This window comes from Ovis canadensis, chromosome Y (assembly GCF_042477335.2).
Source record: "Ovis canadensis isolate MfBH-ARS-UI-01 breed Bighorn chromosome Y, ARS-UI_OviCan_v2, whole genome shotgun sequence".
Taxonomy (NCBI): domain Eukaryota; kingdom Metazoa; phylum Chordata; class Mammalia; order Artiodactyla; family Bovidae; genus Ovis; species Ovis canadensis.
In genome coordinates, this window is record NC_091271.1 from 16273573 (window position 1) to 16301005 (window position 27433).

The following is a 27433-nucleotide window of genomic DNA, read 5'->3' on the forward strand; positions in this document are numbered from 1 at the left end:
GCAGAGAGCTGAAGGAGAAAGAGTCATAGATTGCCTACTCACTGGAGATTGTTCCACACACATGTGAAAAGGAAAACTGGGAAGGTCCTGGGCCAGTGCTGCCCTGGATCAGCCCAGCAGCCAGCACATGCCCTCCGTGAGGTTGGCACACACTGGCACGATGTGACACAAAACATAAGATGTGCTAAAGTATGCTGTAGCATACTCCCAAACCACAGGCATCCTAGGAGAGACATGGTCTGTAAGCATGGCATGCCTCCAGGCATTTCCAGTCTGCCTCCCTGGCAGTGCCCAAAGGTGAGGAAAGCGCAAGTGGGTTTACCTGTGTGACCCTATGCCGGGATATGCCTGTGAGGGAGGGAACAGAGAAAAGACAAGGGCGGTGGGTAAACTGCATGTCCCAAGGGACCTCAGGAGAGTGGGAAGACAGAGAAGACCCTGGGGCAGTTCAGGGCCTGCTAGATTTCAGGGTCCAGACTCTAGGCAGTAGCTGTCATGCCAAAGATACCCCGTGGTCCATGCTGAAAGTTCTGACATGAATTCCTTCTTTTCTTTGGGGTCTTGCCCCTGGCTTTGGGGGCCTGAGTGTCAAAGGTGCACCTCTGCCCCTGAAGGACGATTCTGGTAGTCTTGCTGGAGCAGATCTCTGATTGTGTTGTAGGGGATCTGCACCCAGGTGACACTCAGAGGGATGCTGCCTTCCAGGTGACCGTTTTGGATGTCCCTGGGCCCAATCGGGCACTGGCTTCCTTGGCACGGGTGCTGTGTAGGGAAGCAGGGATGCGTGACTGTAGGGAGTCCTACCTGGGCCTAATGAGAGCAACTGAAAGAGAGCCTTGGCATTTAGCAAATCACTGAGGCATGGGTGGTTCAAGCCCTCTTGGTCCATTTGAGATAGTAACACTGCTTTCTGTCCAACGGAGGCATTAGCTCTGGGCCCAGAAACTGCAGGTTTCCCAGGGCATCATCTGTTGGGGGACTCCATGTGCATGGGTAATGTTAAACAGAAAGGAAGATGTGTAGGGATGCCACCTTACTTTTATGGCCTCTGGTTCCATTCTTTGTATCGGAAGAGACCCTGTATCCATGTGCACCTTCTTTACAACCTTGGATCAAACCCAGGCCTATCACAGTCTCTGGGGGCTTTTGGAGGCTCAGGCATTTCTGGCCTTTTCCTGATACATGGAGATAGCACATGGGGCCACAGGTAGATGGTGCACACAGAAACCTACACAGATAGGAAGAACAGGGGGCCTCATTCAGAATGCTGTGGGCTGTAAGGGGTGGTAGGCTAGCAAGAGGGGCACAGCATTGACACGGAATGACCTAGATAGGTGCACACCAAGAAAGCAGTTCTTCAAGTCAGCTGAGCTCAGAGGTCCTTGTTTTCTGGTCCCCTGAAAGAATGCACAGGCAATGGATCAGGCCAACGTGACTGGTACTGTGAAGCTGTCCAAGATGATGGGAAAATGCAGAAGGCAGGCACATGTTACACAGCTGTTCATGGCAAGAACTTCCAACGCTGCCCGCTGCTCTGCAGGCCAGTCCCTGTCGACAGCAAATGCCAAGGTTTTGGCACCTTTGAGGATAAGGCACAGAGTTAGAAGTGTAACATGACATGATTGATGAGCAAGTGAAAAAAACAAGGACAAAGAAATGTGGGTGCTTACCAAAATTCATGTTCCTGGAAAAGAAAGCTTGTACTTCTGCATATGGACAAGTTTCCTCTCAGCGATATTACTGTGTACACGCGTATGTTTGTGCACATGTGCACCTAGAAATTTGAGTGCTTACCAAAATTCATGTTCCTGAAAAAGAAAGCTTGTACTTCAGCATATGGACAAGTCTCCTCTCAGCGATGTTACTGTGTACACGAGCATGTTTGTGCACATGTGCGTGCAGAAATTTGAGTGCTTACCAAAATTCATGTTCCTGGAAAAGAAAACTTGTACTTCTGTGTATGGACTACTTTCCTCCCAGCAATGTTACTGTGTACATGTGTATATACACATGTTCACGGAGAAATTTGAGTGGTTATCAAAATTCATGTTCCTGAAAAAGAAAGCTTGTACTTCTGCATATGGACAAGTTTCCTCTGAGCGATGTTACTGTGTACACGCACATGTTTGTGCACATGTGGGCGTAGAAATCCCTGCCAGTTTGCTTGTGAGTATGAGCTATTGCAACTGACCTAGCCAGGTGATAGAAGTTGGACAGTGAAAACATGAAGTTCTTAGGGAAAGGTACATCGTCTCTGGCCAGCAGAAGCACTGAAGCCAGGGAATCGCTCCCCGTTATCTCACTGAGTAAACACGTTCTAAGTGGTGCACCTAGGATGCCTGGCAGAAAGGAGAGGCAGGAAGAAAGAGCCTGGGGAGTGTGAAGACGAAAGTCCACTATACCTGCAGTTTATGAAAAGTAGAAAATGTACCTAATGAGCTGGGAGGACACACTGTACTTAATTAATTGAGTTATCTAAGAGGATTTCCATCCAAACAGCCAAAAGTGCTTCCTGGTTTCTTCTTGCTGCCTGTAGTGAAACATGAAGGAAATATATTTTTTTTAATGTTTAAGATAAAGACTATTAAAACAGGAAACAAAATTTGCTGATTTGGGAATTTTCCAGTCTTTTAAGATGACAGAAGATGTTAAAATTAATGTCCTCAAGCAAGATCATATCCAGGGCATTGAGATTAGGTGGTCTAAATATGACATTTTACACCACCTATAGGCCAGTTCTTCTTCATATTATTTTTTATAAACAAAGGTGTTCTAAAGATGAGTGTGACTGTAAAATTCTTTGTTCAGCCTCAGAAAGCTGGAAGGGGATGCCTCATGGCATTATTTAGTCAGGCCAATACCCTCCAAAGACTTTAGGGGTGTCACTCAGAGATCATTTCAGTCACACGGTAAGACTTCTACTAAGGTTCAGGGTGTTATCCCTTAGCTATCTCAGCAGAAACCAAGACAGAGTAAGCCTTATTATGAAGACATGTGTGATTGTGGCTTTGGAGTGGGGTGCTTTGCCATGAACGCCAGTAAGAGTATCAGGAGACAGCTCAGACTGAAAGGACCAGCAATAGTACAATGTAAGAGCTCTGGACTTCTACCTTCTACAAGCAGGAAGCAGGCTAGGGAGACTGTTTCATGTAACCATATACTAGCCACCTTTCATGCAATGGCATCATGTCAGGGGGTAGAATGAAAAAATCAGAGACTGAAGCCTAGGAAATCTCCAGGCCGTAAATACTAATCAAAGGACTGCCCACAAGAACCCATGGGATTTCAGAACTGCTACTACTGACTCCCAACTCCCCTCCCCTTTCTGGAACAGGAGTGTCTATGAAGGTTATCTGTGCCTTTCCCACCACTGTATGTTGGCTGTGAAAGTGAGCAGATTAACTTATCTCTTTTGTTCATAGATCCTCAGGTCTAGAGGAACTACACTTGTATAATTTGAACTGATGTGTTGGAGACTTGACAGGCTCTTGGACTGCAAGGAGATCAAACAAGTCAATCGTAAACTAAATCTCTCCTGCATATTCATTGGAAGGACTGATGCTGAAGCGGAAGCTCCAAAACTTAGGCTACCTGATGCGAATAACTGTCTCATTGGAAAAGCCCATGATGAGGAAAAAAATGAGGGTAGGAGAAGGGGGCAGCAGAGGATGGGATTGTTGGATAGCATCATCGACTCAATGGACTTGAGTTTGAGCAAGCTCCTGGAGTTGATGGACAGGGAAGCCTGCAGTGCTACAGTCCATGGGGTTGCAAAGAATACGACACAACTGAGCAACAGAACACTTGAGATACTGTACAGGTGGACCCTGATCCATAGCTGGACCTGACTTAGATGACAAGGTCCTGAACTTCAAGTTAATGCTATAACAGATAAATTATTTAAAAGCATTGGCAGGAAAACACATTTTGGACATACAAGCATGTAAACAATTTGTGGCCATGTGTGTACAACATGGTTTTAAATTATGTCCAAGGTTCCTTCCTTCTCCCCTTCACATGTGTGGTGGACTTAGTGGCTCACTTCTCATGTTAGAATATTGTAGAAACGAACAATGAAGCATCTGAGACTAGGTCATAAAAGGCACTGCAGCCTCCTTGCTCATCCTCTTGGTTCACTCACTCTAGGAGCCAGCTTAGTCATATCTTGAGAACACTCAGGTAGCCCTTTAGAGAGGCCCATGTGAAAGAACCGAGGCTTTCTCCAGACAGCCAGCAAGCAAACTGGTTTCAACAGCTATGTGAGTAAGCCATCTTGGAAGGAAATCCACCAGCGCTCTGAAGCCACCAAGGCTTCAGAGGATGGCAATCTCATGAGACGCTGAGCCAGAACACTCAGCTGAATTACCCCTGGATTCCCAACTTTCAGCAGCAGTATGAAATAACATTGTTTTAAGCTGCTAGTTTGGGGTAATTGGGTATGCAGCAGTAGTTCAGTAATGCACTGCCAACTTTGGGCAATGTCTTTATTCAGGGCTGCCTGTCCATCTAGTCCAATCTAATCCAGAATCTGCTACTTCAGTTTAGAAAACATAGCCCACCCTTGATCTGACCACCCTCAGTATCAGATCAAATATCATTTCACTCACCTGAATATCTTATCAGCCTTGCCTAGCCTCAGCAATGATCCTCTCAGTTGAGCCAGAATCCACGCTCACCCTTATAGTCCTCTTAATAAGTTTTCATCCACTGACACCCATTCTGTTATTGTTGTCCATTGCTTTTCAGTCTCCCAGTCTCTCTTTGCAATCCCATGGACCCACCCTCTTCCTTAGGTATAAATTCCAGCTGCATCCCTGCTGGAGTCAGACATAAGCTCAAGCTCTCTCCCATATTATAGTAGCCCCCTGTGGTATTCTTACCTTGAATAAAGTTTTTCTTACCACCTTTCGTAAGTGTTATGAATAATTTTTTAACATTTCCAAGTTCTGTTAGTAAGGATTATTCTCAAAGGAATATAGTTTTATACCTTTACTCTTTACACTATGTTCATTTGGGGGAACAAATTTCTAGAAATAAAACATTTCATGTTTTTACCATACAAACAGAAAATATCTTTTAAAATATATTTACATATCTTAAAACGCAGTAATCTGAAAAAGGATGTATACATAGACATGTCAGTGTATATACACACATACCCTCAGAGCGCCAAGGAAAACTTAATTCTCAGTAAACTATAAATGAAAACATTCAGCCTGAACATAGTGAAATCTTTGGAATCAACTTGCCAAAAATCTTAGACAATGAAATTTTAATTAAAAAAAGTATACATAAAATATTTGGGATTCAGAGAAAATTGCTAAATAAAGTTAGGTCAATCCCTATACCATCTATTGGGGGGGGGGAAGAAAAGAAAAGAAATCCGCAGTATCATGTAATAACCTATGATGAAAAAGAACCTACAAAAGAATAGATATGTATCTGCACAAATAAATCACTCTGATATACATCTGAAATTCAACATTGTAAATCAAATATATTTACAGAAAAAATTGTAAAGAAAGCTTTTAAAATACGAAGTTACAAAGAAAAAAAAATCCTAAAGAATGTAGAAAGTGTGAAGGGTTAATAGGGTAGCAGAGATGTGCCTGCAAACGGGTCTCTCTGCTCAGGCTGAGCGTCCTTGCATACGAGGCGTTCTGCCAAAGAGTCTGGACACAGCCTTGAGTTTCATGGTCCCTTGCAAACAAGGGAGCATTCCCTTCTTGAGATAAGAAGGAGATGAGGGCTTTGTGCAGACTCTGCAGTAGACAGAGATTTCACTCCCCTTTGCTGTACGATAACATGTATGCACCTGCACTGTACTGAAAAGGCTTATTCTTACAGTCTGGAATTCTGCCTAAGGAGGGCTTTATAATAATAAACAGCAATTAGTTTGCCCAGTTCTGTTCCTCTGGCCAGAGTGGTGTCCTGTGTGTCTCTTGTGTGTCTTCTATGTTCTGTGTCATTTCACTCGTAGTAACCAACATCTGGCGCCAATGTGGGGCTCGAGTGAAACCAAAAAAGGTAAGAAACCCTGGGGGGATTTTAGATCCATAGCATGGGAGCTTTCAGAAACATGGGGAATTCCTCACCCTAGCGGAAAAAAATTGCCAGGTGAATTCTTGTACATAATCACGGGAAATTCTCCACCCTAGCAGATGGGAACTTTCAAAAGTTCATGGTTCAAAAAACCATGGGGAAATCCTGCTAGGAAGAAATAAATGTTCATTACGGGCACAATATGTGAATTTATATATTGAACCATGTTATAGAATTTATGTAATGCTATAACACAGGCTTTGACTTTGCTGTCTACTGATAATGAGACCAAATCTAATGCTTTAATGAAGGAAGAGGCAGTTTATGAGGATATGCCAAATTTTGGTGGAATTTCTGCATTGCCTGAAAGTAAGGATACGAATAAGCCTCCTTCTGGAAAAGGTGAAACATCTGATAGTTCAGAATCCGATTCGGAGGCTTCTTCGGTTTTGTCAGAGGAGGGCAAAGAGATTAAAGAAATGACCCATCTATTCTGGGAATAGTGGAAATCCTGTAAGGAGGAGAAAAATTCTACACCTTCTGCTCCTCCTTGTGCTTCTCTTTTCCCCACTGCAGTTAATCGGCCCGATGTGCGCAGGGAACATTTTCGGTTCTCCTTTTCTTGTATATGCTTCATGATGATGACTTGTCTGCTCCCCCTGGTGCATTTATTGATCCTCCACAATTGTTTCCCATCCCGAGACAGCAAGATGGCAATGTGATAAATGTTCAATATGCTCCTTTGGAATATAAATTTTTTAAAGATCTTAAAGCTGCAGTAGAGCAATACGGTCTTCAATCTCCCTTTGTTTTGGCTATGTTGAAATCATTGGAAAAAGGCAAATTAATCCTTCCGTTAGATTGAAAATCTATTGCCCAAGCTGTCTTGGAGGGCTCTAAATGGTTGCAACTTCGTAGCGGTGAAAAGAAGCAGCTAGAAAGCAGGCTCAGATTAATGAGGGACAAAATCCCCCTGGTCCTCTTGAGGACAAACTAATGGGAGAGAGCCAATATCCAGCTTTAACAGAACAGGCTCAATACTCTGATCAGGACTTAAAACAAGTCCACCAAGTCTTTTTACGAGCATGGCGCCGTGTGGTGCCTACTGGCCAAGCCCAGCCCTCCTTTGTTAAAACAATTCAAGGCCCTAATGAGCTATATACTGATTTTCTAGCAAGACTGAGGGTAGCTATGAAATGGGCTGTAGGGAGGGACGAAATTTCCGAGATATTATTACAAACTTTAGCATTTGAAAATGCAAATCCTGAATGCAAGCGTATACTGGGACCTTTAAAGGGACAGGGTGCATCTATAGCTGAATATATCAGAGCCTGCTCGGGAGTAGGAGGAACTGAGCACCAGGCTAATGTCTTTGCTACGGCCTTGGCCAAAGTTATAAGACCACCAAAGGGAGGTAACTGCTTTCATTGTGAAAAACCTGGTCATATGAAAAAAGAGTGTCAGAAATTAAAAGCTGATAAATACAGATCTCTTGCTGGGAAGAATAAGGCTCCTCCAGCACTTTGCCGTCAGCACAGGAGGGGATTTCACTGGACTAATGAATGGAAATCTAAAACAGTTAAAATGGGCGACTTGATACTGGGAAACTATCCTGCGGGCCTGAGTCCTTGGGGCCCAGGAACAATACCAGGGACTTCTCCTCCTTGCCCTCCTCCCATTCCATCTGACCCAACCCTGTTCCCTCCTAGCAACCGTTATGAGTCAAAGCCCTGTTAAAAGGACCTCAGATGACGATTTCAGACTTATGGTCTGCTACTTCAGGAAGTGCTGCTGCTGATTTGCCACTAGCTGATAATGTTCTTTTGTTACCAGGGGGAGGCATTTATAAATTAAAAACAAATGTATTTGGACCACTGCCTAAAGGCACTTTTGGATTGATATTAGGCTGTAGCAGTGCGGCTTTGAGAGGTTTAACCATAATTCCTGGGGTAATAGACTCTGACTATGTTGGGGAAATTTTAATTATGGTCTCTACTTCTACCACACTTTCATTGTTAGCTGGGGAACGTATTGCCCAAATACTTCTCCTACCTTATCACCCCTTTTTGGCTCTTCCTAATGAATGAACAGGAGGATTTGGAAGTACTGGACGACATATATTTTGGGAAATGCTTATTAAAGATTCTCGCCCTGTTCTCTCTTTAATTATACAAGAAAACAACTTTAAGGGACTAGTAGATACAGTGACAAATGTTTCAATCATTTCATCTCAGCAATGGCCCCAAGATTGGGAAAAGGAAAAAAAAGCCCTTTAATGCTGACGGGATTGGGCTCCATTGCAGATGTCTGGAAGAGTACCCATCCCTTGCAATGTCAATTCCATAATGGGAGATCAGTGTTTGTTACCTTTTATACTGTAAATATACCTACTAACATATGGGGGAGAGATCTCCTCTCTCCTTTGGTGGCTTCTGTAACCATTCCATCGGAAAACTAGCGGCCACTGCTCAAATTCCTCGAGCACTCCCATTAAAATGGTTAACTAATACTCCTAAATGGGTTCAGCAGTGGCCATTACCACAAAGGAAGCTCGAGGCATTAGAACAAGTAGTACAAGAACAACTCCAACTTGGTCATATAGAGCCCCCTACCTCACCCTGAAATTCTCCTGTTTTCATTATAAAAAAGAAATCTGAAAAATGGAAAATGTTAACTGATTCACGAAAAGTTAATAAATGTATTGAACCTATGGGAGCCTTGCAATTGGGACTCCCCTCTCCAGCTCTTATTCCTCAAAATTGGTCCTTAATGGTGCTAGATCTTAAAGACTTTTTTTTTTTTACCATTCCTCTACAATTGCAAGATAAAAATAAATTTGCTTTTACAGTTCCTGTTCTTAATCATGCTCAACCTGTTAAGCGTTATCAATAGGCAGTCCTACCACAAAGAATGATAAATAGTCCTACATTATGTCAAAAATTTGTAGCTCGCTCTTTGCAATTAGGGTATTCTCCGTCAAGAATACCCTAATTATATTCTATATCATTATATGGATGATCTCCTATTGGCAGCTCCTAGTATTGCTAAACGTGCTAAGTTCTTTTTAAAAGTACAAGAGGCTTTAAGACTATACAATTTGCAAATAGCCCCAGAAAAAATTCAAAAAGACTTTCCTATTTCATATTTAGAGACAATATTAAAACAACATAAAATTAGGCCCCAAAAGTTACAAATTAAAACAGAACATCTCAAAACCTTAATGATTTTCAAAAATCACTGGGAGATATTAATTGGCTATGCCCGGTACTTGGGATTCCTACTTATCAGTTACGACATTTGTTTTCTACTTTAGAAGGAGATTCAGCTTTGGATAGCCCCCGGACCTTAACCCCATCGGCTTTACAGGAACTTCAATTTGTTGAACAAGGACTAAATGACGTTTTTTTGACTTACTTACATGCATCTCTACCTATTTCTCTTATCGTATTTCATACCCCTTATTCCCCATCTGGTGTAATTGCTCAAGAAAAAGGATTAATAGAATGGGTTTTCTTACCTAACAGTTTTTCCAAAAAAATTGACTATATATATGGATAAATTAGCCTTCCTTATACAAAAAGGTCGCTATCATATTTTACAACTATCAGGATGTGAACCACACCAGACTGCTACTCAGTTAACAACTGCTCAAATATCTTGATGTCTACAATTTAATGAAAACTGGCAAATTTCTCTTGCCTCATATCCTGGTTTGTTTTCTAATCATTATCCATCATCTAAATTGATTTATTTTCTCCAGACTAACACTATGATATCTCATTCCCCAACTTCAGATGTTCCAGTTAAGGGACCCACTATTTTTACAGATGCAAATAAAAATACTGCTGGATATTGGACCCCCAAAAATTTCAAGGTTCTGGCCCACTCATTTTCTTCTGTACACACCGCTGAATTGCGGGCTATCTATTTAGTTTTACAAAATTTTCCCCAACTTCCTATTAGCATTGTTTCAGATTCTTGATATACTGTTCTCTCTTGCCTAGAGCTTCCTCATGTCTCCCTTCCACTGACTCTTAAAATAGCTATTGATAAATTGTTTTACCAAGTAAAAGAATTGCTCTTGCAATGTTCAGAGTTAATTTATTTTTACTCACATCCATGCACATTCTGCCCTCCTGGACCTTTATCATTCAAAAATGCTACAATTAATGCTTTACTTTATCCTATAGAAGCAGCAAAACGAAAACATCTCTTACAACATACCAATTCCAAAGGGTTACAAAAATCTCATGCTATTACTCAAAAACAAGCTCAAAATATTGTTCGTTCCTGTTCCATATGTGCACCTTTTGCTTTACCATTTACCCCACCAGGTGTCAACGTAAGAAGACTACAAACAAATCAGATATGGCAAATAAATGTAATTTACATTTCTTCTTTCGGACAACAAAAATGTGTGCATCATACTATAGACACTTGCACACATTTTCAATGGGCCACCACATTACTTTCTGAAAAGGCTGACGCTGTTATTACTCATTTGTTATCTTGTTTTGCAGTTATGGGATTACCAATTGAATTGAAAACTAATAATGCACCTGCTTACCAATCCGCAAAATTAGCTCACCTTTTATCTCAATACCATATAACTCATACTTTTGGTATTCCTTATAACAGTCAAGGACAAGCTATCATTGAAAGAGCTAATCGTACCTTGCGAGAGATTTATGAAACCTAAAGACATTCTGAATAAAACTTTACTTACCCTAAATTTTTTGAATGTTTGGAGCAGGGGAAATCTATCAGCAGCAGAGTTGCTCTTTCAAGGGAAAGAAGAGGATAAGAAGATCTTGAATACGCCCATTTGGTATAAAGATAAAGAGAAAGGCTGGATCCCAGCATCATTAATATATTTGGGACGACGGTATGCTTTCATTTCTGTTGATAATTACAGGTTTTGGACCCCAGCAAGATTGGTCAAAATCGACAATGGCTGATCCCCTTGTTCATAAATTTGAAGAGCTTACTATGCAGAGAAGCCTTACCTCCCGTACAAGGGAGGCAACACCTCCTACGTGGAGTCAAATGAAGAGGTTAACCCAGGAAGCAGAGAAGACATTAATGAAGGTGGGGCAATCTCTGAATCCTACCAATCTTTTGCTTGCCATGATGGCAGTGGTGACATGTCAGGTAATCGGCGTATCGGCAAGTAATCATACATATTGGGCATATATACCTAATCCCCCATTAGTAAGAGCAGTTTCCTGGGGGGGGGGGGAACCAGAGGTGCAAGTGTGTATTAATGAGACTGCCTTCTTTCCCCCGCCAGCTTGCAGGGGAAGAGAGCAACTATCTCATCATAAACAACAATATAATATTAGTAATTTGACCATTGCCGTGGAAGATATTCCTTTATGTATGGGGGACACCCCTTTTGTCTGTCCACTAAGGAACATTCTCATCATTCTTATAATACATGGGGGGTAAAATATAATAATTACTGTTTTGCTACTTTTATTGTGCTTGTTTCCACTAGGGGATTTAGTACCTCGACAGAACCGATGGATACTCATAATCGAAAACACGTCACTATGTCCTGTTAACTTTTTCGTCCCTTCTCTAGAAACTTTGGAGTGGGAACGCTGCCAAGGTCATCAACCCTTTAAGGTCATGAAATATTCTGGGGCCATCATTGTAGATTGGAGTCCAGATCATGGGCAATTCTTAGAAAAATGGTCAGATAAATCTCTTAGGTGGCATCGTGCAAATGGCACTTTGATGGGCAATGGTAATGAAACAGTTAAATGGCAGCAATTTGCCCTTGTCCCTCCTCAATTACAATTGCAAGGATATCCGCGCATTCAAAGAGATATTTAGAAACAATGGGCGGTTTCTGGTAATCTCACTATCTGGTCAGGAAACTATATTTTGGACAGTGGTGACTCTTCGGGTCCATTCCATGTTAATTTACATGTTAATAAATCTTATTCCGCAATGGCATGTGTAAAATATCCTCTTGCATGGTTATATGGGAATTGGACCTGGAATGAAACTGTGGGGCCTGTTTGTAATTTAACTCAATGTGTAAATGTCTTGGTGGGAAAAATTTGAAAGACGAGCCTTTAACTACAATTTCTTGCTAGTAATTGTTAAAGCTCAGACAAAAGTATGGTTGCCTATAAATCTGACTCGGCCGTGGTCATTCTTTTGCTGTTTCTCATCTAGTAACCATTGTACAGACTTTGCTACACCGATCTCGACGTATGCTTGCTGTGGTCATTGCTTCGATTCTCCCAGTCGCATCAATAAATGCAACAGCAGCTGTAGCAGGCCTTGTGTTACACCAAGGAATTCAAACGGCTGATTTTGTTCGGGACTGGCAAAAAGACTCTCATTTGTTATGGCAACAACAGTGAGATTTGGATGCACAACTTGCTACCCACATGCTCAATCTTCAACCGTTTCCTGGCTTGGAGATCAATCAGCTGTTTTATCTACACAAAGTGTGTTAAAATGTGATTGGAATTCTTTTGTTTTGTATAACACCTGCACCATTTAACATGAGCCCTTCAAGAGATTAACCGAGACATATAAACAAAAAGAGTTCTAGATGCCCATCATCTAGAGAGATTCCGCCTAGCCTCTAAGAGGTGGCTGGATAGCCAATGAAGGGTAAGACCCTCAGAGGAGGGCAACCTAAGATAGGCACAGCCTCAAGAGGGGCTGGCGAGGCTGGAGGTTGGCTGCCTACAGCTTTACGCTTTGCTCTACAAAACATCAATACAAATGTCTCGAGGGCTTAAATAAAATTAAAACGGGGAGATGAAGGGTTAATAGGGTAGCAGAGATGTGCCTGCAAACAGGTCTCTCTGCTCAGGCTGAGCGTCCTTGCATACGAGGCTTTCTGCCAAAGAGTCTGGACACAGCCTTGAGTTTAATGGTCCTCTGCAAACAAGGGAGCATTCCCTTCATGAGATAAGAAGGAGATGAGGGCTTTGTGCAGACTCTGCAGTAGACAGAGATTTCACTCCCCTTTGCTGTACGATAACATGTATGCACCTGCACTGTACTGAAAAGGCTTATTCTTACAGTCTGGAATTCTGCCTAAGGAGGGCTTTATAATAGTAAACGGCAATTAGTTTGCCCAGTTCTGTTCCTCTGGCCAGAGTGGTGTCCTGTGTGTCTCTTGTGTGTCTTCTATGTTCTGTGTCATTTCACTCATAATCACCAGTAATCGACAAAGTATATATGAATTGAAACAAAAATAGAAAAGAACCGAAATAAAACTTGTTGGGATAATAAAACAAGAGCTGCTTCTTGGAAAAAGAAAATCAGAAACATTGATACAACTGTGGCCAATCTAATAAGGGGACAAGGGGGTTAATTCCAATACTAGAAATGAGAAACAAAATGGGATTCTGAGAGGATAACAGTCAACTCTGAGTGGAATCACTTTTGTTTCAGGAAAGGTCCAATCAAGCAAAAACCTGGAGAAAGAAAAGGAAGGAAAGAAAGAGGAAGAGAGACAAGGGAAGAAAGAAAGAAAAAGAAAGGAAAGGAGAAGGAAGGAATAGTAAATGTCTCAACAAATGTTGTAAACTATCCAATAAAACAATTCTCTTCAAGATCTAAAAACAGAAACGGAAATTTATTAAGCCAGATACTCATTGCTTTTGATGGTACTCAGAACAAGAAAACCCATTTACACATCACTATTTAGAGTTTAGAACTGGCCAACACAATGCAATTATTTAAAAAAATAAAAATATGCCATGTTATTTGTAAAAAGACAGACAGCAAATTATTTCTACAAATACTAATTTTACTTACAATGTTTTGGCAACATTAATAAAATAATAAATTTTACCTGAAAGAACAAGCAAGGCAGACAAGGAAATTCACAAAGGGCAGTAATAAAATAGTGATCTTGACAGATATTCAATATATTTATAAAGAAAACAAAGTGTCATTGTGTGAACAAAATATAGAGGTATCAGTAGAAAAACAGAGGAAGCTCCTGAAAGAACTCAACTCACTATTAACTATCTTTTATCTGCAGGCACAGAAACTGACTCAAGTTAATTCTAAGAAGCAAAGCCCTGATGTTATTCTCTCTTCTTTTTTTTTTTTGGGCGGGGGGTGAAAATTTAGGAAATTTAGGCTGGAGAGGGAAGAAGAGGATAGAGACTTCAAGTGCCTTTAAGGAGGAGGAGGAAGGAGAGGGGGTTGGAGATTTGATTGTGTTATTTGAACAGCATTGGTGAAGTTCAAACAAGGGAGGTAGCAAGCCATGCAGGCCTGCGGGAAGAGCATTTCCAGAAGAACAGCACTTGCAGTCTTTGGATCGGGAAGAAATGGAATTTGATGGGGGAAAACCAAGGCCAGTGTTGTCAAAAAGAGTACATTAGTGGGGAAAATAGTAGAGTAGAAGGACCGAGAATGGAAGAGAGGAGCAGTCAGGGACCATATTGCGGGAACCTTTTAATCTGGCAATAAATACAACTTGTACTCCTTAGGAGCATACTTCACAGCAACTAACAGCAACAGTGTTGATAATAGCAACAATAAAAGCACGTAACTAAAACATTTCATATTTTTACAATAGAAATCGAAGAAAGGAGATACGAATACAATAGTCTGCATATTTATTTATACAGAGAGTTTTCTCCTGAGACCAGAACACACACACACACACACTCTTTATACAACTAAAAGTGGTTTAAGCTGACACCTAGCAAAGCGCTTTGGCCCAAGTAAACTAACTGGAAAGGCCTAGTAAAATATTCAAAGTGCAAATAAATCAATCAAGCTTTGAGTAAATAAACACAATTTATTTGAATTTGAATTTACACTCAGGAAATTACCTAAAATGGAGACAACAGATTCACTACAGCTTCATCATCTGCAGTCCTTCCTCTTCAGTTCTGAGAAGGATGCTAACCCCTTGGTGATGATCTCTTTCCAGCATTTTGTGAAAGCTTCGAGGACTTAAATAAATTGAGGAGTGGGGAGACTGGGGAGAGACAAAGAGGAGGAGAAAGGAAGAGGAAACGGAGAGATTGCTCCTGGCATAGGTCTACAGACAGGATGCCAGCTTCCTTGAATGGTGCACAGAGATTGCTAGGTATCTGTGCCAGAAGTGGAGAAAGGGTGACATTCAACTCCAGGAGGAGACTCAACTCCAAGTACCTACAGAGGCAGCCAAGTGTGCTGATGTTCAGGAACCAATACTTAGAGGGTACCCCACAGGTCTGTGAAAGAGCCCTTGGAGACCACAAGAAAAAAGGTTTCCACAAGTATAATCACAGATTAGGTGGCTGGATAGATTAGAGGAAGGATAACTCTATGACCTGATAATTACTGAAATACATGAGACAATTCTTGCACATCAGACTGTGTCAAGAAAGACTGAAACTCAATTAGTTTGATACAATGGGAAATTACACATGCAAAGAATTAGCTGTTAACTGTACTACATTTGTGTCCAAGGCAAGACAAGACACAAAACTGAAATCTTCACATGTTCAACTAGGGTAAGACACATGTAACTGGAAAAGGTAAGGAAAAGTTCTAAAAAGGGTTTAATCACCCTGGACTATTTGTATCCACTATATTCACTATTCTTGGACAACTCTATTGTAGCTTAAGGGTAAGAGAACTCAATTTAGCCCAATTCAAAACCTGAACAGATTCCCTGTGTTTGATCCTTTTCAGTTAAAAGTATGGGTCCAGCACAAATCAAAGTGGATGTCAAGGCTCTTTTTCCTTTGGGAATTTTAACTTGCTTTGCTACTGTGTCTGACACAGATATGGCTACCTCATTGTGACTATAGGCCAGCCAAATGGGAAAGTGGACGGAATGAATCAACTTCCCCTTTTGATTACCCACAGGAGGTCCACAGGCACCAGGTCTCATTCTATTAACTATCTCTGCCTCTCCAACTGCAGTCAATGATACACAGGGCCTGCTTGATGCTTGCCAGGGTCTCTCACCAAACACAGGCATTTCAATGGCTGGCTTCCTTGAGATGTCCCTGGGCTAGGTAAGGACACTCTGAGACAGGGTTCCTTCTACCTTGGCTTTATGCCTGGAGTGAATGTATGCCTCTTCTTCAGCTCGGACAAGAAGCCACAGCTCTTCACTGATTAAATCCTATGTCTGGTCCAAACTCACATCGTAGCTTCTCCATCAACTTCTCCACTGCACGCTTTCAGAGCCAGGTTATCTTAGATCAGCACAAGAGGCATTTCAGAGAGTGACATTCAAATCTGGCTATATAGTTGATACTGAGATCTTCAAGGCATGAAAACAGTTGAAAATTACGTTGCTAAAACACTCTACAGATTATATGTATAGTAGAGCTTTCGAACTTACAAGTAACATGAAATACCAAAATAGGTTCTTACTTTTCCTTTCTCCACTTCTCTCATTCTCTCTCTCTCTCACACACATGCACACGTTCTTTTTACATGTTAAGACAATTCTATGAAAAACAGATAACAGATTTTTAAATAACATCTCAATATGCAGATCAAACAAAATTGTACTTCCTGTATTTAAAACAAAAACACATAAATTACCCATCGGTTTCCCTATATTTGATATTATTGAAAAATGCTATAATTTCATTTTGTTTTTAATGGGGTTTTTAACTTTGACTGAAATACTTGCTTCTGGCTTACTGAAAGTAGAATTAACTTTTTTTTCTTTTATTGACCTCCTACTTTTAGATTTGGGGGATGATGATTCAAAATCAGATGTGTTCACAGTAATGGATGCTATTTCCACCAAGCGTGGTTGAAGGGGTTCCAGCAATACCTGAATAACAGTTTTTGTTTCAGGAGATAATCCTTCTAGCTGCTTAGGTTTCTTACACATTTGATGACATTGGGTCTTGTGCTTCCTTTCCTCTTTAAAAGTTAAAAACTGTAGCTGACATTTGGAAAACTGGTGAAAACTCTTTTCCCAGTGCCCTCTATAACGTCTCTATGGTGTTGCAGTTTTAAAAATTTTGAGACAAAACGGGCAAAGTAAATTCTCAGTGTTACTATGGTATGCTCTGAAATGTGCATCCACATCTGCAAAAAATGATAATGTGTAACTGCAAACCTGGCATACATAGGGCATTTCACCAGGCTTATGATTGCCTTTCATGTGCTCTAAGAGAACCTGATCTGTCTCAAAGGACAACTCACAGATTTGACAGACTGCAGAGGGCCCCTGGGGAGTGTGGACACTTTCAATGTGACACTGCAGCTGGAAGGGAGTAGGAAACTGACAGAGGCAGTGCTGGCAGGTGGTGTGGTTTTACCAGCCGTCACCTCTCTGCCTCTCAAGTTCCAAATGGTGCTTCATGTGATTCATAAACTTGACCATTTTTTTAGAACTTTCAAGCAGCTGAGGCATTTAAAGGCTGTGTGGGTCTTCAGTTCTGGCTGCTCAACTCCTCTATGCTCTCCATAGTAGAAGTCATGAAGTAACACAATCAGATTTCCTTCTGTGGGATCAACAATCTTTTTTGGACTTGCTAAACATGGAAAATCAGTTTTTGTCAGTACATTTTCCCCTAAAGGTCTTACAGGCTTGCAATGAACATTGTCCTTTGGAAAAGGTGTTGGACAAGGTTATCCATTCTGAACATGGCTTAGTGAGGTACGGACACGGTCTGGTGTGCTTTGCTGAGTGGTCAATGTATGAAAAATACCTGAAGGGGAAAAAAACTAAAGAATGTTCCCCTATAATGCCATCACTGAGCTTAGGCCTTTGGGGATTTCTGCTATTTGTTTCACAAGTGGAAAGTCGCTTTGGTACATGAGGACTTTTATTCATATCTCCTGCAGAAACTGCTGTTTCTACTGGATGCTGCAATGAACTTGTGAAGGTAATCAAAGAAGAACATAACTCCTTTGAAAAGCAATCAGGCACTATTTGTGGTGAAATATTTTTATAATCAGCTTGAGACGGAGGTTCAATAATAATAGGACTACCTGTTGATCCTGAGTCAGAGTCAGACACTGGCAAGACAGTCTTTGCTTCTGATGTAGGAGTCACATGACTAACAGGCTGTAATCTGTGAGCGTTACCTTTCCTGAAGTGACCATACCTTTTTCTCCTTGAATAAGAACCTGGGGTATCTCTGTTCAGTATGTTTGAAACGACTGGTTTTGAAGCTGAGCTCATCCCAACAAAGATCACGTCAGCATCTTCATTTACATGTTCCACTCCAACCAAGATCACTTCATCATCATCATCATCATCTACTTGTTTCGTCTCTCCCTCCCTTTTCCGTACTTCTGGCTCTTGTTCTTCTTCACATAACATACATGGGAGTTCCATATTTTTAATACTTTTTTATTCTTAGAGGGTGCGGCCACAAGTCCCAGTGCTTCCTTTATACAAACTGCCACGTAAGTATAAACATACTACATATTAGTCAAGTACAGAAAAATGGGCTATTTGATTATCGCCAAAACTCTAGGGTAGTTAGAAAACACCCTTATCTTACAGACAAAGATATTGAGTGTCAACGAGACTCAATGACAGCTGAAAAACCTGTGACTACAAGTCTACATGGCTCTAGAATCATAGCTTTGTCCCATGTTCACTTTAATCTCTTCTATTTAAAAAAATAAAGAAAAAAAAAAACCCACCACTACTGATCATTAGGTAAAATCACATGAAAAGGACGAGTAATTTTACAAAATCACTGTTGTACAGCGTTTAGAAACATGGACTTTGGAGTCAAAGAAGATTAAGTTGGAATTCTAAGTTAACCACACACCAGTTGCATCTTCTTGGGCAAATTTAGAACTTTTAAATGTGTTTCTGTATCTTAAAGACAAACATGCTTATTTCTTAGACATAAGGTTAACAGCTCTTTTGAAAAAGCATCAGCTATTCAATGACATCTTGTCTTGTAGTAAAATTGGAAGAAAATGCATCTTAAATTCACATTACAAGTGATTCACAAATTCTAATTTCATAAATGTTAACAAAGACAATAGGTAGCAAATTCAAAGTATAATCTATCTATAACTAGTTAACAAACAACATAATTCAATGTCAAGCACTTAACACAGGCCTAGGAAATTGAGAATGAACTCTCTTGATAATCTCACCCCAATTCCACACTGATATATCCTAAATTTCTCCCTCTAATCCTGGCTAAACTTAAATCCAACAATGCTTCATCCGTAATGCCACAGGTTTCACCACAGGGGAGCCTGGTGGGTTGCTGTCCATGAGGTTGCAGAGTCGGACACGACTGAAGCCGCTTAGCAGCAGCAGCAGCAGCACACAAGAAGAGTACACAAGCCAAATAATTTGCTCACAGTAACAGGACTGAGATCATATAAAAAAAAGAAAAAGGCTGGCATGGTGGATTAATATGTATGGTAACCAGCCTTCAAGTGAATCTCCTGATATTCCCACCACTGTGTAGTTCTCTCTCAATCTATCACAGGGTTGACCTGTGAGACTAAGCAAATACAGAAGTGAAGATGTGTAACATCTGAAAAAAGACTCTGTACTTTATCATGGGTGCAAGTGCTCTCCTGAATCACTCATTCTGAGAAAAGACAGCAGCCTCCACAAGAGAAGCCCCTTGGAGAGGCCCACAGAAGGAGGAACTGAGGCTTCATGAGTACAGCCAAGTGAGACAGCTTAGATTCAACAAGCTAAGTCTTCAGAGTTTGCCAAGCCAGACAAAAGCTTGACTACTACCTCAGGAGAGATCCTAGGCCAAGAGATAACAAGTGTTAAGTTCTTTCAAACTATTCCATTTTGAGATCATATGTACAACACAAACATTTCAAGTTATAATACCATTCACATCATACTTACACACAGAACAGTTCTCCTATAAATACAGCAAAAATTAAAACACACACACACACACACACACACACACACACACACACCAAACCAAAGCACCGAAACACAGGAGTTGCCTGGCAGTCCAGTGGTTTGGTTAGGACTCAGCCCTCTCACTGCCAGGATCCTGTGTTCGATCCCTGGTTGGGGAACTAATATCCTATGAAGCCACATGTTGTGACCAAAACAAAACATGCTGTGAAGTTCAAAGCTGTACCAGCAAGAGAAGTATACAACACAGCTGTAGGCACAAGTTGCTGGGCATACAGCTTCCTATGATCTTGTTTACTCATATGAAATGAGCTCAGATGGTCTCTCGCCCCCCCTCCAGTGGAGTTCACTTACTTAATGAAATAAAGCCCGTAAAGGTACAGAAATGAGCAAGTAATCCCACATAAACATGTTAAATCACAACACATTTTCTCTGAATGAACCACTTGATTCATTTATTCATTTGGCCATGCTGCTTGGCTTGTGGGGTCCCAGTTCCCTGACCAGAGATTGAATCCAGACCACTGCAGTGAAAGCCCAGAATCCTAATCACCAGGCCAACAGGGAACCCCTACACCTGCATTGCTTTGCTTTCCTAGCTAAAACCTTAGGATATGTGCATTGCCCCATTTTAGCCTCACCAAGTGGTAGGAGTCAGCTCTACACAGCTTAAGACCCATGGTGCTCTTACTTTTTTTCTTTCAAGAAGGCAGGAGAAAGCAAGCCACCCTGCCTGTTTTTATGGTTGCCACTCAGAAAGCTGCAAACCTGAAACTATGATTGCCCTGAAGTCAGCACATGCAATCAGGGACAGGTAATCCCCAATCAGGAATACTCTCTCTCAGCAGCAACGTGTCAGCCGATGAATGAAAGGAGAAAAACGGAAAGTAAGAAAGCCACAGCTTTGCCCCTTATTGTAAAGATGTCTGTCACCTTACCTCAGGGGCTCACTGAAAACCTGAGCGCTTGAGACCTCCCAGGCAGCACACGGTCACATCCTGGGGACGAGCAGAGGGAAAGGTCAGGGTGAGTCACCTGTTCCGGGAACATTCTATCCCCCCAGGCCCTACCTGGTCCTACCCTACGGATGCTGACCAGGCGTCTCACACTCAACCAGACCAAGTGATTGAACTCCTTTGCCCTGAGCTTCTTCCTCCCACCTCCCTTCTCTCAATAACAAACAAATAAATACCTCATCTGCCAACTTCCCGAACCAAAGGCCTGAATCTCGGGGCCGCCAGGGACGGGGCAGCCCTGGAGTCCAAAGAGAGGCAGAGGAAACAGGAAAACGACTAAAGCACCAGGGCAGTGAAGAGGCCGCTAGATAGATGTTGTTGTTGTTGTTGTTGTTGTTGTTTGCTGCACCAGCCTGACTGTGCCTGGGTGCAGAACCGGGTTGGGCCGTGAAGATTTGTGCATGTGTGTTTAAATACATTAGGTTCCACAGAAGAGCTGGGGGTGGTGCCGGGGCCCAGGGGCCTAAGAGGCCCTTTCTGCGAGCTGGCTTGTCCCACATCCCGGGGAAGAAAGCTGCTTAAGAGCAGAGCCCGCCCAGACTAGAGAGGGGAGAGGGCGAAAGGAGTCTGAGGCCTGTGGGTCCTGCCGCATGCTCCCTCCTGAGGGCCCTCGGGCCCTCACCGACCCCCCGGCTAGCAAGGCCTCCTGCGAGTGGGGACCCGAGAAACCCTCCCTTTAGCCGTCAGGCACCGCTTTGGCTGAACCACGCTCCAGTCCTTACCAGTCCCCATTGGCGGAGGTGACAGAACTGCCTGGGGCTCACCTGCCCTAGGCAGTTCCCAGATTAGGGCTCGCCTCCTCAGGTCTGGGGCGCCACCTCAGCTCCCCCTACAGGCGTGCGGGCTGCCTCCAATGACTGGCTGCCAGGTGTCGGCGCCTGCAATCTGATTGGCTGGGAGGCCGAGTTGGACGCATGAGTGGGTGATGGACCCCCCCCTCCCCGCCCCCGCCCACACACCCCGTAAAAGCACCCTCTGTGGGCGTGGTCAGGCTGAATATGAATCTCAAGGGTCCTGGGTCAAGATTGCTCAGCTCCCCAAAAGCAAAGATAGAAAAAACAGATGGCGCAGTCCCCAGGGCACAGGGCTGAGAACAGCCTCCGAGTCTACCAGGGGAGTCCAGTGATGGTGTCCAGTACTCACAGCCCTCAGGGGTGACCTCCCTTAAGCAAGTTCTTTGTTTAAGGAATTTGACCCTACAGTGGATCTTGAAGCCCCTCCTTTTGGAATTATATTTCAATCAAGGCAGGGCAGCCTGCCCTTGTTTTTGCACTGTCTATTGTGAGCTGAGAATGAGCTTTACTTTTTCTTCTTGTTCTTTTTTTTTTTTTTAATTTTATGCTCTACACTTTTAATGCCTGAGGAAAACCGAAAAGAATTTCATTTTCTGACGTGAAAATAGTGTGAAATTCAATTTTTGGAGTCCTTAAAGTTGGAACAGGGACTTGCCAGTTTCTTTGGTTATTGTCTATGGCTGAAAATTTAATTAATCGCCAATGATCATATTCGCAAAGCCTAAAATATTTCTTTTTTGGCCCTTTACAGAGTGTTTTTTAAACGCCCTGTATAGTCATATGGGAGAATAAAGTTTGGTTTTGTTACAATATTTTCTTTTCTATTATATTCATTTTTCATTCTTTACTAATTTCATTCCTTCATATCGCTATGTTTCCTTTAATGGAAGCAATTAAATAACATCAAATAAAATACATCTGTTGGTAGTTTTAACAGGTAACATGTTAGAACATATATGCTCAACTAAAAATATGTTGTATATATACAGTAAACACCACTTTAAGTAGCTTCAGATCTTGTATCTGGTTGCAAGTTGCTAGGAAAGGTTGTTAAACATCCAATATTCTAACCTCCAGCTGTTCTCAACTTCAAAAAAAGAAAACTTTTTCAATAATTTGTTATCTCAAGTTTAAATTCCGATTTAGCTACGTATATGAACATGCTTTCTAGGTCACATGATTTAATCTGACATATTGCCAAAAAGTGAAAATTTTGGAATATCTTATTCAAAAGAGAGATGTTGTTTTCTTCTTCCAGAAAGACAGGTAGTGAAGCCGATCTTTGAACAGTTTGTCAGTTTTTATGAAATCCATAAAGGTTAAGCTGTCGGATTAAACTTTTCATACTCTAGGTTTCAAATTTTCTGAAAGGCTCCTTTCATTCTAAGACTTATTTCTTAAAGAGTTCTTCATTTAATACTATACATGTGCCTGTGTCATCCCACCAAATAGATTCAAACTGATCACTTTCAACTATATTCCAAAGTTTTTGTGGAAATGTGAGTGAAAGAAAATCACTCACATCATCTGTTTCAGAGACAGAATATGTGTAGTGTGGCCTTTTGATCACAAGATCCTCAGACAAAGACTGAAAAGCATATTCTTGAATCATAGATCTCAAAACTGAGTCCCCAGTTGTATAATCATACCAATAAGATCTAATGGAGGTTTCTGAACCAGTGGATTCATCTTTAGGATGCCCATCTTGAATTTCTGAAGAAATATGTGCCATCTCAGGGAAATCTTTCTTCAGATAATTTTCTCATTTGTCTGCTTTTACACAATGCAACTTCAAATGATGTTTGGCTGCCCTACAGAGAGAAACTCTGTGGACCATCACAGAGGTCCTCCCAGTCAAAAAGCTGTGACATCACAAAATCACTGGTCTCCTAGCAATCAAAGTTTAGTTGTGACATGACAAAGTCACTGGTCTCCTAGCAATTGAAGGGTAATGTTCAACCAGTGTTTACTTCAGCATCAACTTAAAATACAGACTGCTGAGAGAAATAGTAACCAAAACCATGAGGCATGCAAAATCTTGTTACTAAAGTTTTTTTTGTTGTTGTTGTTCCTGTGTTTGGGTTGGCCTTTCTTTTTCTGGCAGTTTGCGGTTCCTCTTTATTGTGAAGGTTCCTCCCTGTGGCTGGGGTTGGACAAGTGGCTTGTCAGGTTTCCTGGTTAGGGAAGCTTGTGTCAGTGTTCCGGTGGGTGGAGCTGCATCTCTTCTCTCTGGAGGGCAATGAAGTGTCCAGTAGTGAGATTTGAGACGTCTATGGGTTTGCTGTTTGGGCAACCTGTATATTGAAGCTCTGGGCTATGTTCCTGTGTTGCTGGAGAATTTGCATGGTATGTCTTCCTCTAGAACTTATTGGCTCTTGGTGGTGCTTGGTTTCAATGTAGGTATGGAGGTTTTTGGATGATTTCTTTTTTTTTAATAAATTTATTTATTTTAATTGTAGGTTAATCACTTTACATTATTGCATTGATTTTGCCATACATTAACATATGTCTGCCACAGGTATATACGTGTTCCCTTTCCTGAACCCCTTCCCTTCTCCCAACCCGTACCATCCCTCTGGGTCGTCCCAGTGCACCAGCCCAAAGAATCCAGTATCATGCATTGAACCTGGGCTGGCGACTCATTTCATATATGATGTTATACATGTTTCAATGCCATTCTCCCAAATCTTCCCACTCTCTCACTCTCCCACAGAGTCCAAAAGACTGTTCTATACATCTGTGTCTCTTTTGCTGACTCACATACAGGGTTATAGAAAACTCACATCAGTAAATCTACTTTATTTCCAAAATAAAAGTGATTTATCATCCTTCTCTACACACATTCTTAATAATCAGTACTGTTACCCTAGCAGACTTGGTCTACTTCCTTCTGTGCAAAAAAATTTATGAATTGACTGTGGGTTTCAGTGGGAAAAAAAAAAAAAAGTGCTTATTGTAGGACCAAGCAAGGTGGCTTAGCAGCTGGTGCTTCAAAGACGCAAATCCCCAAAAACTTTCAGGGGAAATATTTTAATGGCTGAGTGAGGGTGAAACATGGGGTCTGTGATCAATATTGGGGCATTCTACTAATGGCCTATTAATGAGGATATTGGAAGTCCACATCATCGACTGTCTAGTTCCAACTATGTACTTAAATTTCAGCCTGGTTGGGCTTTAGCATCTCTAAAATTGTTCACAGGATATTGCTCAGAATGTCATCGATGGTCCTCGCTGCTGCTGCTGCTAATTCGCTTCAGTCGTGTCCAACTCTGTGCGACCCCAAAGATGGCAACCCACCAGGCTCCCCCATCCCTGGGATTCTCCAGGCAGAACACTGGAGTGGGTCACCATTTCCTTCTCCACAATGGCCCTTGAGGAGGGACTAAAGACCATTGAATTTGATTAATGGGTAAACCATTATTATTCTCTATCACTTGATTATTGTCCTTAGTTTCTGTCTTTTCTAGCTTCTCTGATTAAAATTACTTTTGAGCATGAGGAGGTAAAAAATCTCCTACCTCTCTCTCTCGATTTCCATGCTTTTCAATCTTAAGAAGGGACTGCTTAGTACAAGAAAGGAAAAACAGTCTTGGACTTGGAGCTCGATCATAAATATGACAGAAAATCTCAGTGCAGGTTCTGTTTCTTTTTCAGGTTTCCCAGCTCTTGGAGTGATTGAGTCAGCAACAACTTTGGCTCTTTCCTGTTGAGATGGAGCATGGAGTTGGAAATAATTCTAAAATCTAAGCTTGCTATCAATAGTTTATGAGATGAAAACATATCTCTCTATTATATATGTTATATATATATTTCTATATCAGTATTTTGTCATTAAATTGGACAAACATTCGAAAACTGGTATATATTTATGAAAAGGAGAGAGGTGAGTGATATAAAAGAGTCCTCATATTTTACATGCGGCCAAGAAAACATATTTTAAAGTATTTCAACTTACATAATATTCAATAATCGAGTAGAATTTGAATCATTCTACATTTGGGGTTTCTTTTTTTCCCATTTATATTACACCTAACATGAATTAAAAGCCATTGCACTTTTTTTCATACACACACTCATGCATAGACACATGTATATATGAATATATGTCAAAATATAATTTTAGGTAACTTTATTTAGGTGACCAAACTCATTGCTAGCTCCCAAGATCTTAATAAACTGCTTGGGAAGCCCTACATTACTTAATATCCTTGTGGCTGAAACATTCATATCTTGTTCTTGAAAAGCTCTCCTTTAATCCGGCTCATTTTCCACTATTCTTTCGGTAGTAAGAGACAGGGCTCATACTTATGAGGGCACCTTGAACCCAGAAAATTGAACCCAAATTTACTTAGTGATATTGTTCAAAAAATGCTGTTGTTTTCCTCACGTTGGACACAATTTTATTTTATTTATTTTTAATATAAATTCTTTTATTTTAATAGTAGTCTAATTGCTTTACAATATTGTATTGGTTTTGCCATACATTAACATGGATCTGCCACGGGTGTACACATGTTTGCTATCCTGAAAACCCCTGCTACCTCCCTCCTCAAACCATTCCTCATGGTTAGCTCAGTGCACTAGCCCTAAGGATCCTGTATCACACATCGAACTGGTCTGGCGATTCATTTGACAAATAATATTATACATGTTTCAATGCCATTATCCCAAATCATCCCACCCTCTCGCTCTCTCACAGAGTCCAAAAGACTGTTCTATACATCTGTGTCTATTTTGCTATCTCACGTACAGGTTTTTCATGACCATCTTTCTAAATTCCACATATAAGCGCTAGTTTACTCTAGTGGTATTTTTCTTTCTGTCTAACTTCACTCTATATAATAGGCTTCAATTTCATCCAACTCACTAGAACTGATTGAAATGTATTCTTTTTAGTGGCTGAGTAATACTCCATTGTGTATATGTACCACAGCTTTCTTATCCATTAGTCTGCTGATGGACATCTAGGTGGCATCCATGTCCTGGCTATTAGAAATAGTGCTGTGATGAACATTGGGGTACACGTGTCTCTTTCAATTCTGGTTTCCTTGGTGTGTATGGCCAGCGGTGGGATTGCTGGGTTGTATGACAGTTCTATTTACAGTTTGTTTGTTTGTTTGTTTTTTAAGGAATCTCCACAGTGTTCTCCATAATGGCTGTACTAGTTTGCAATCCCGCTAAGAGTGTCAGAGCGTTCCCTTTCCTCCACACCCTCCCCAGCATTTATTGCTTGTAGACTTTTGGATAGCAGTCATTCTGACTGGTGTGAAATGGTACCTCATTATCATTTTGATTAGCATTTTTCTGATAGTGAGTGTTGTTGAGAATCTTTGCATGTGTTTGTTAGCCATGTGTATGTCGTCTTTGGAGAAATGTTTGTTTACTCCTTTCGCCTATTTTATCATGGGGTCGTTTATTTTCCTGGAATTGAGGTTCAGGAGTTGTTGTTATATTTTTGAGATAAATGATTTGTCAGTTGCTTCAGTTCAGTTCAGTTCAGTTCAGTCGTTTGTGACTTTTTGAAACCCCATAAATTGTAGCACACCAGGATTCCCTGTCCCTCACCAACTCCCGGAGCTCACGCAGACTCATGTCCATCGAGTCAGTGATGCCATTCAGCCATCTCATCCTTTGTCGTCCCCTTCTCCTGCCTCCAATCCCTCCAAGCTTCAGAGTTTTCCAGTGAGTCAACTCTTCATATGAGGTGGCCAAAGTACTCGAGTTTCAGCTTTAGCATCATTTCTTCCAAAGAACAC

At 41.3% G+C, this 27433-nt stretch overlaps 3 pseudogenes; all 3 read right to left on the reverse strand.

The window, feature by feature from the left end:
- LOC138431446 (melanoma antigen preferentially expressed in tumors-like) overlaps positions 1 to 27433 on the reverse strand; it is a 621360-nt pseudogene that overhangs the window by 213098 nt on the left and 380829 nt on the right.
- LOC138431506 (zinc finger protein 280B-like) lies at positions 17052 to 18340 on the reverse strand (annotated as a pseudogene).
- LOC138431254 (heat shock transcription factor, Y-linked pseudogene) lies at positions 22786 to 23409 on the reverse strand (annotated as a pseudogene).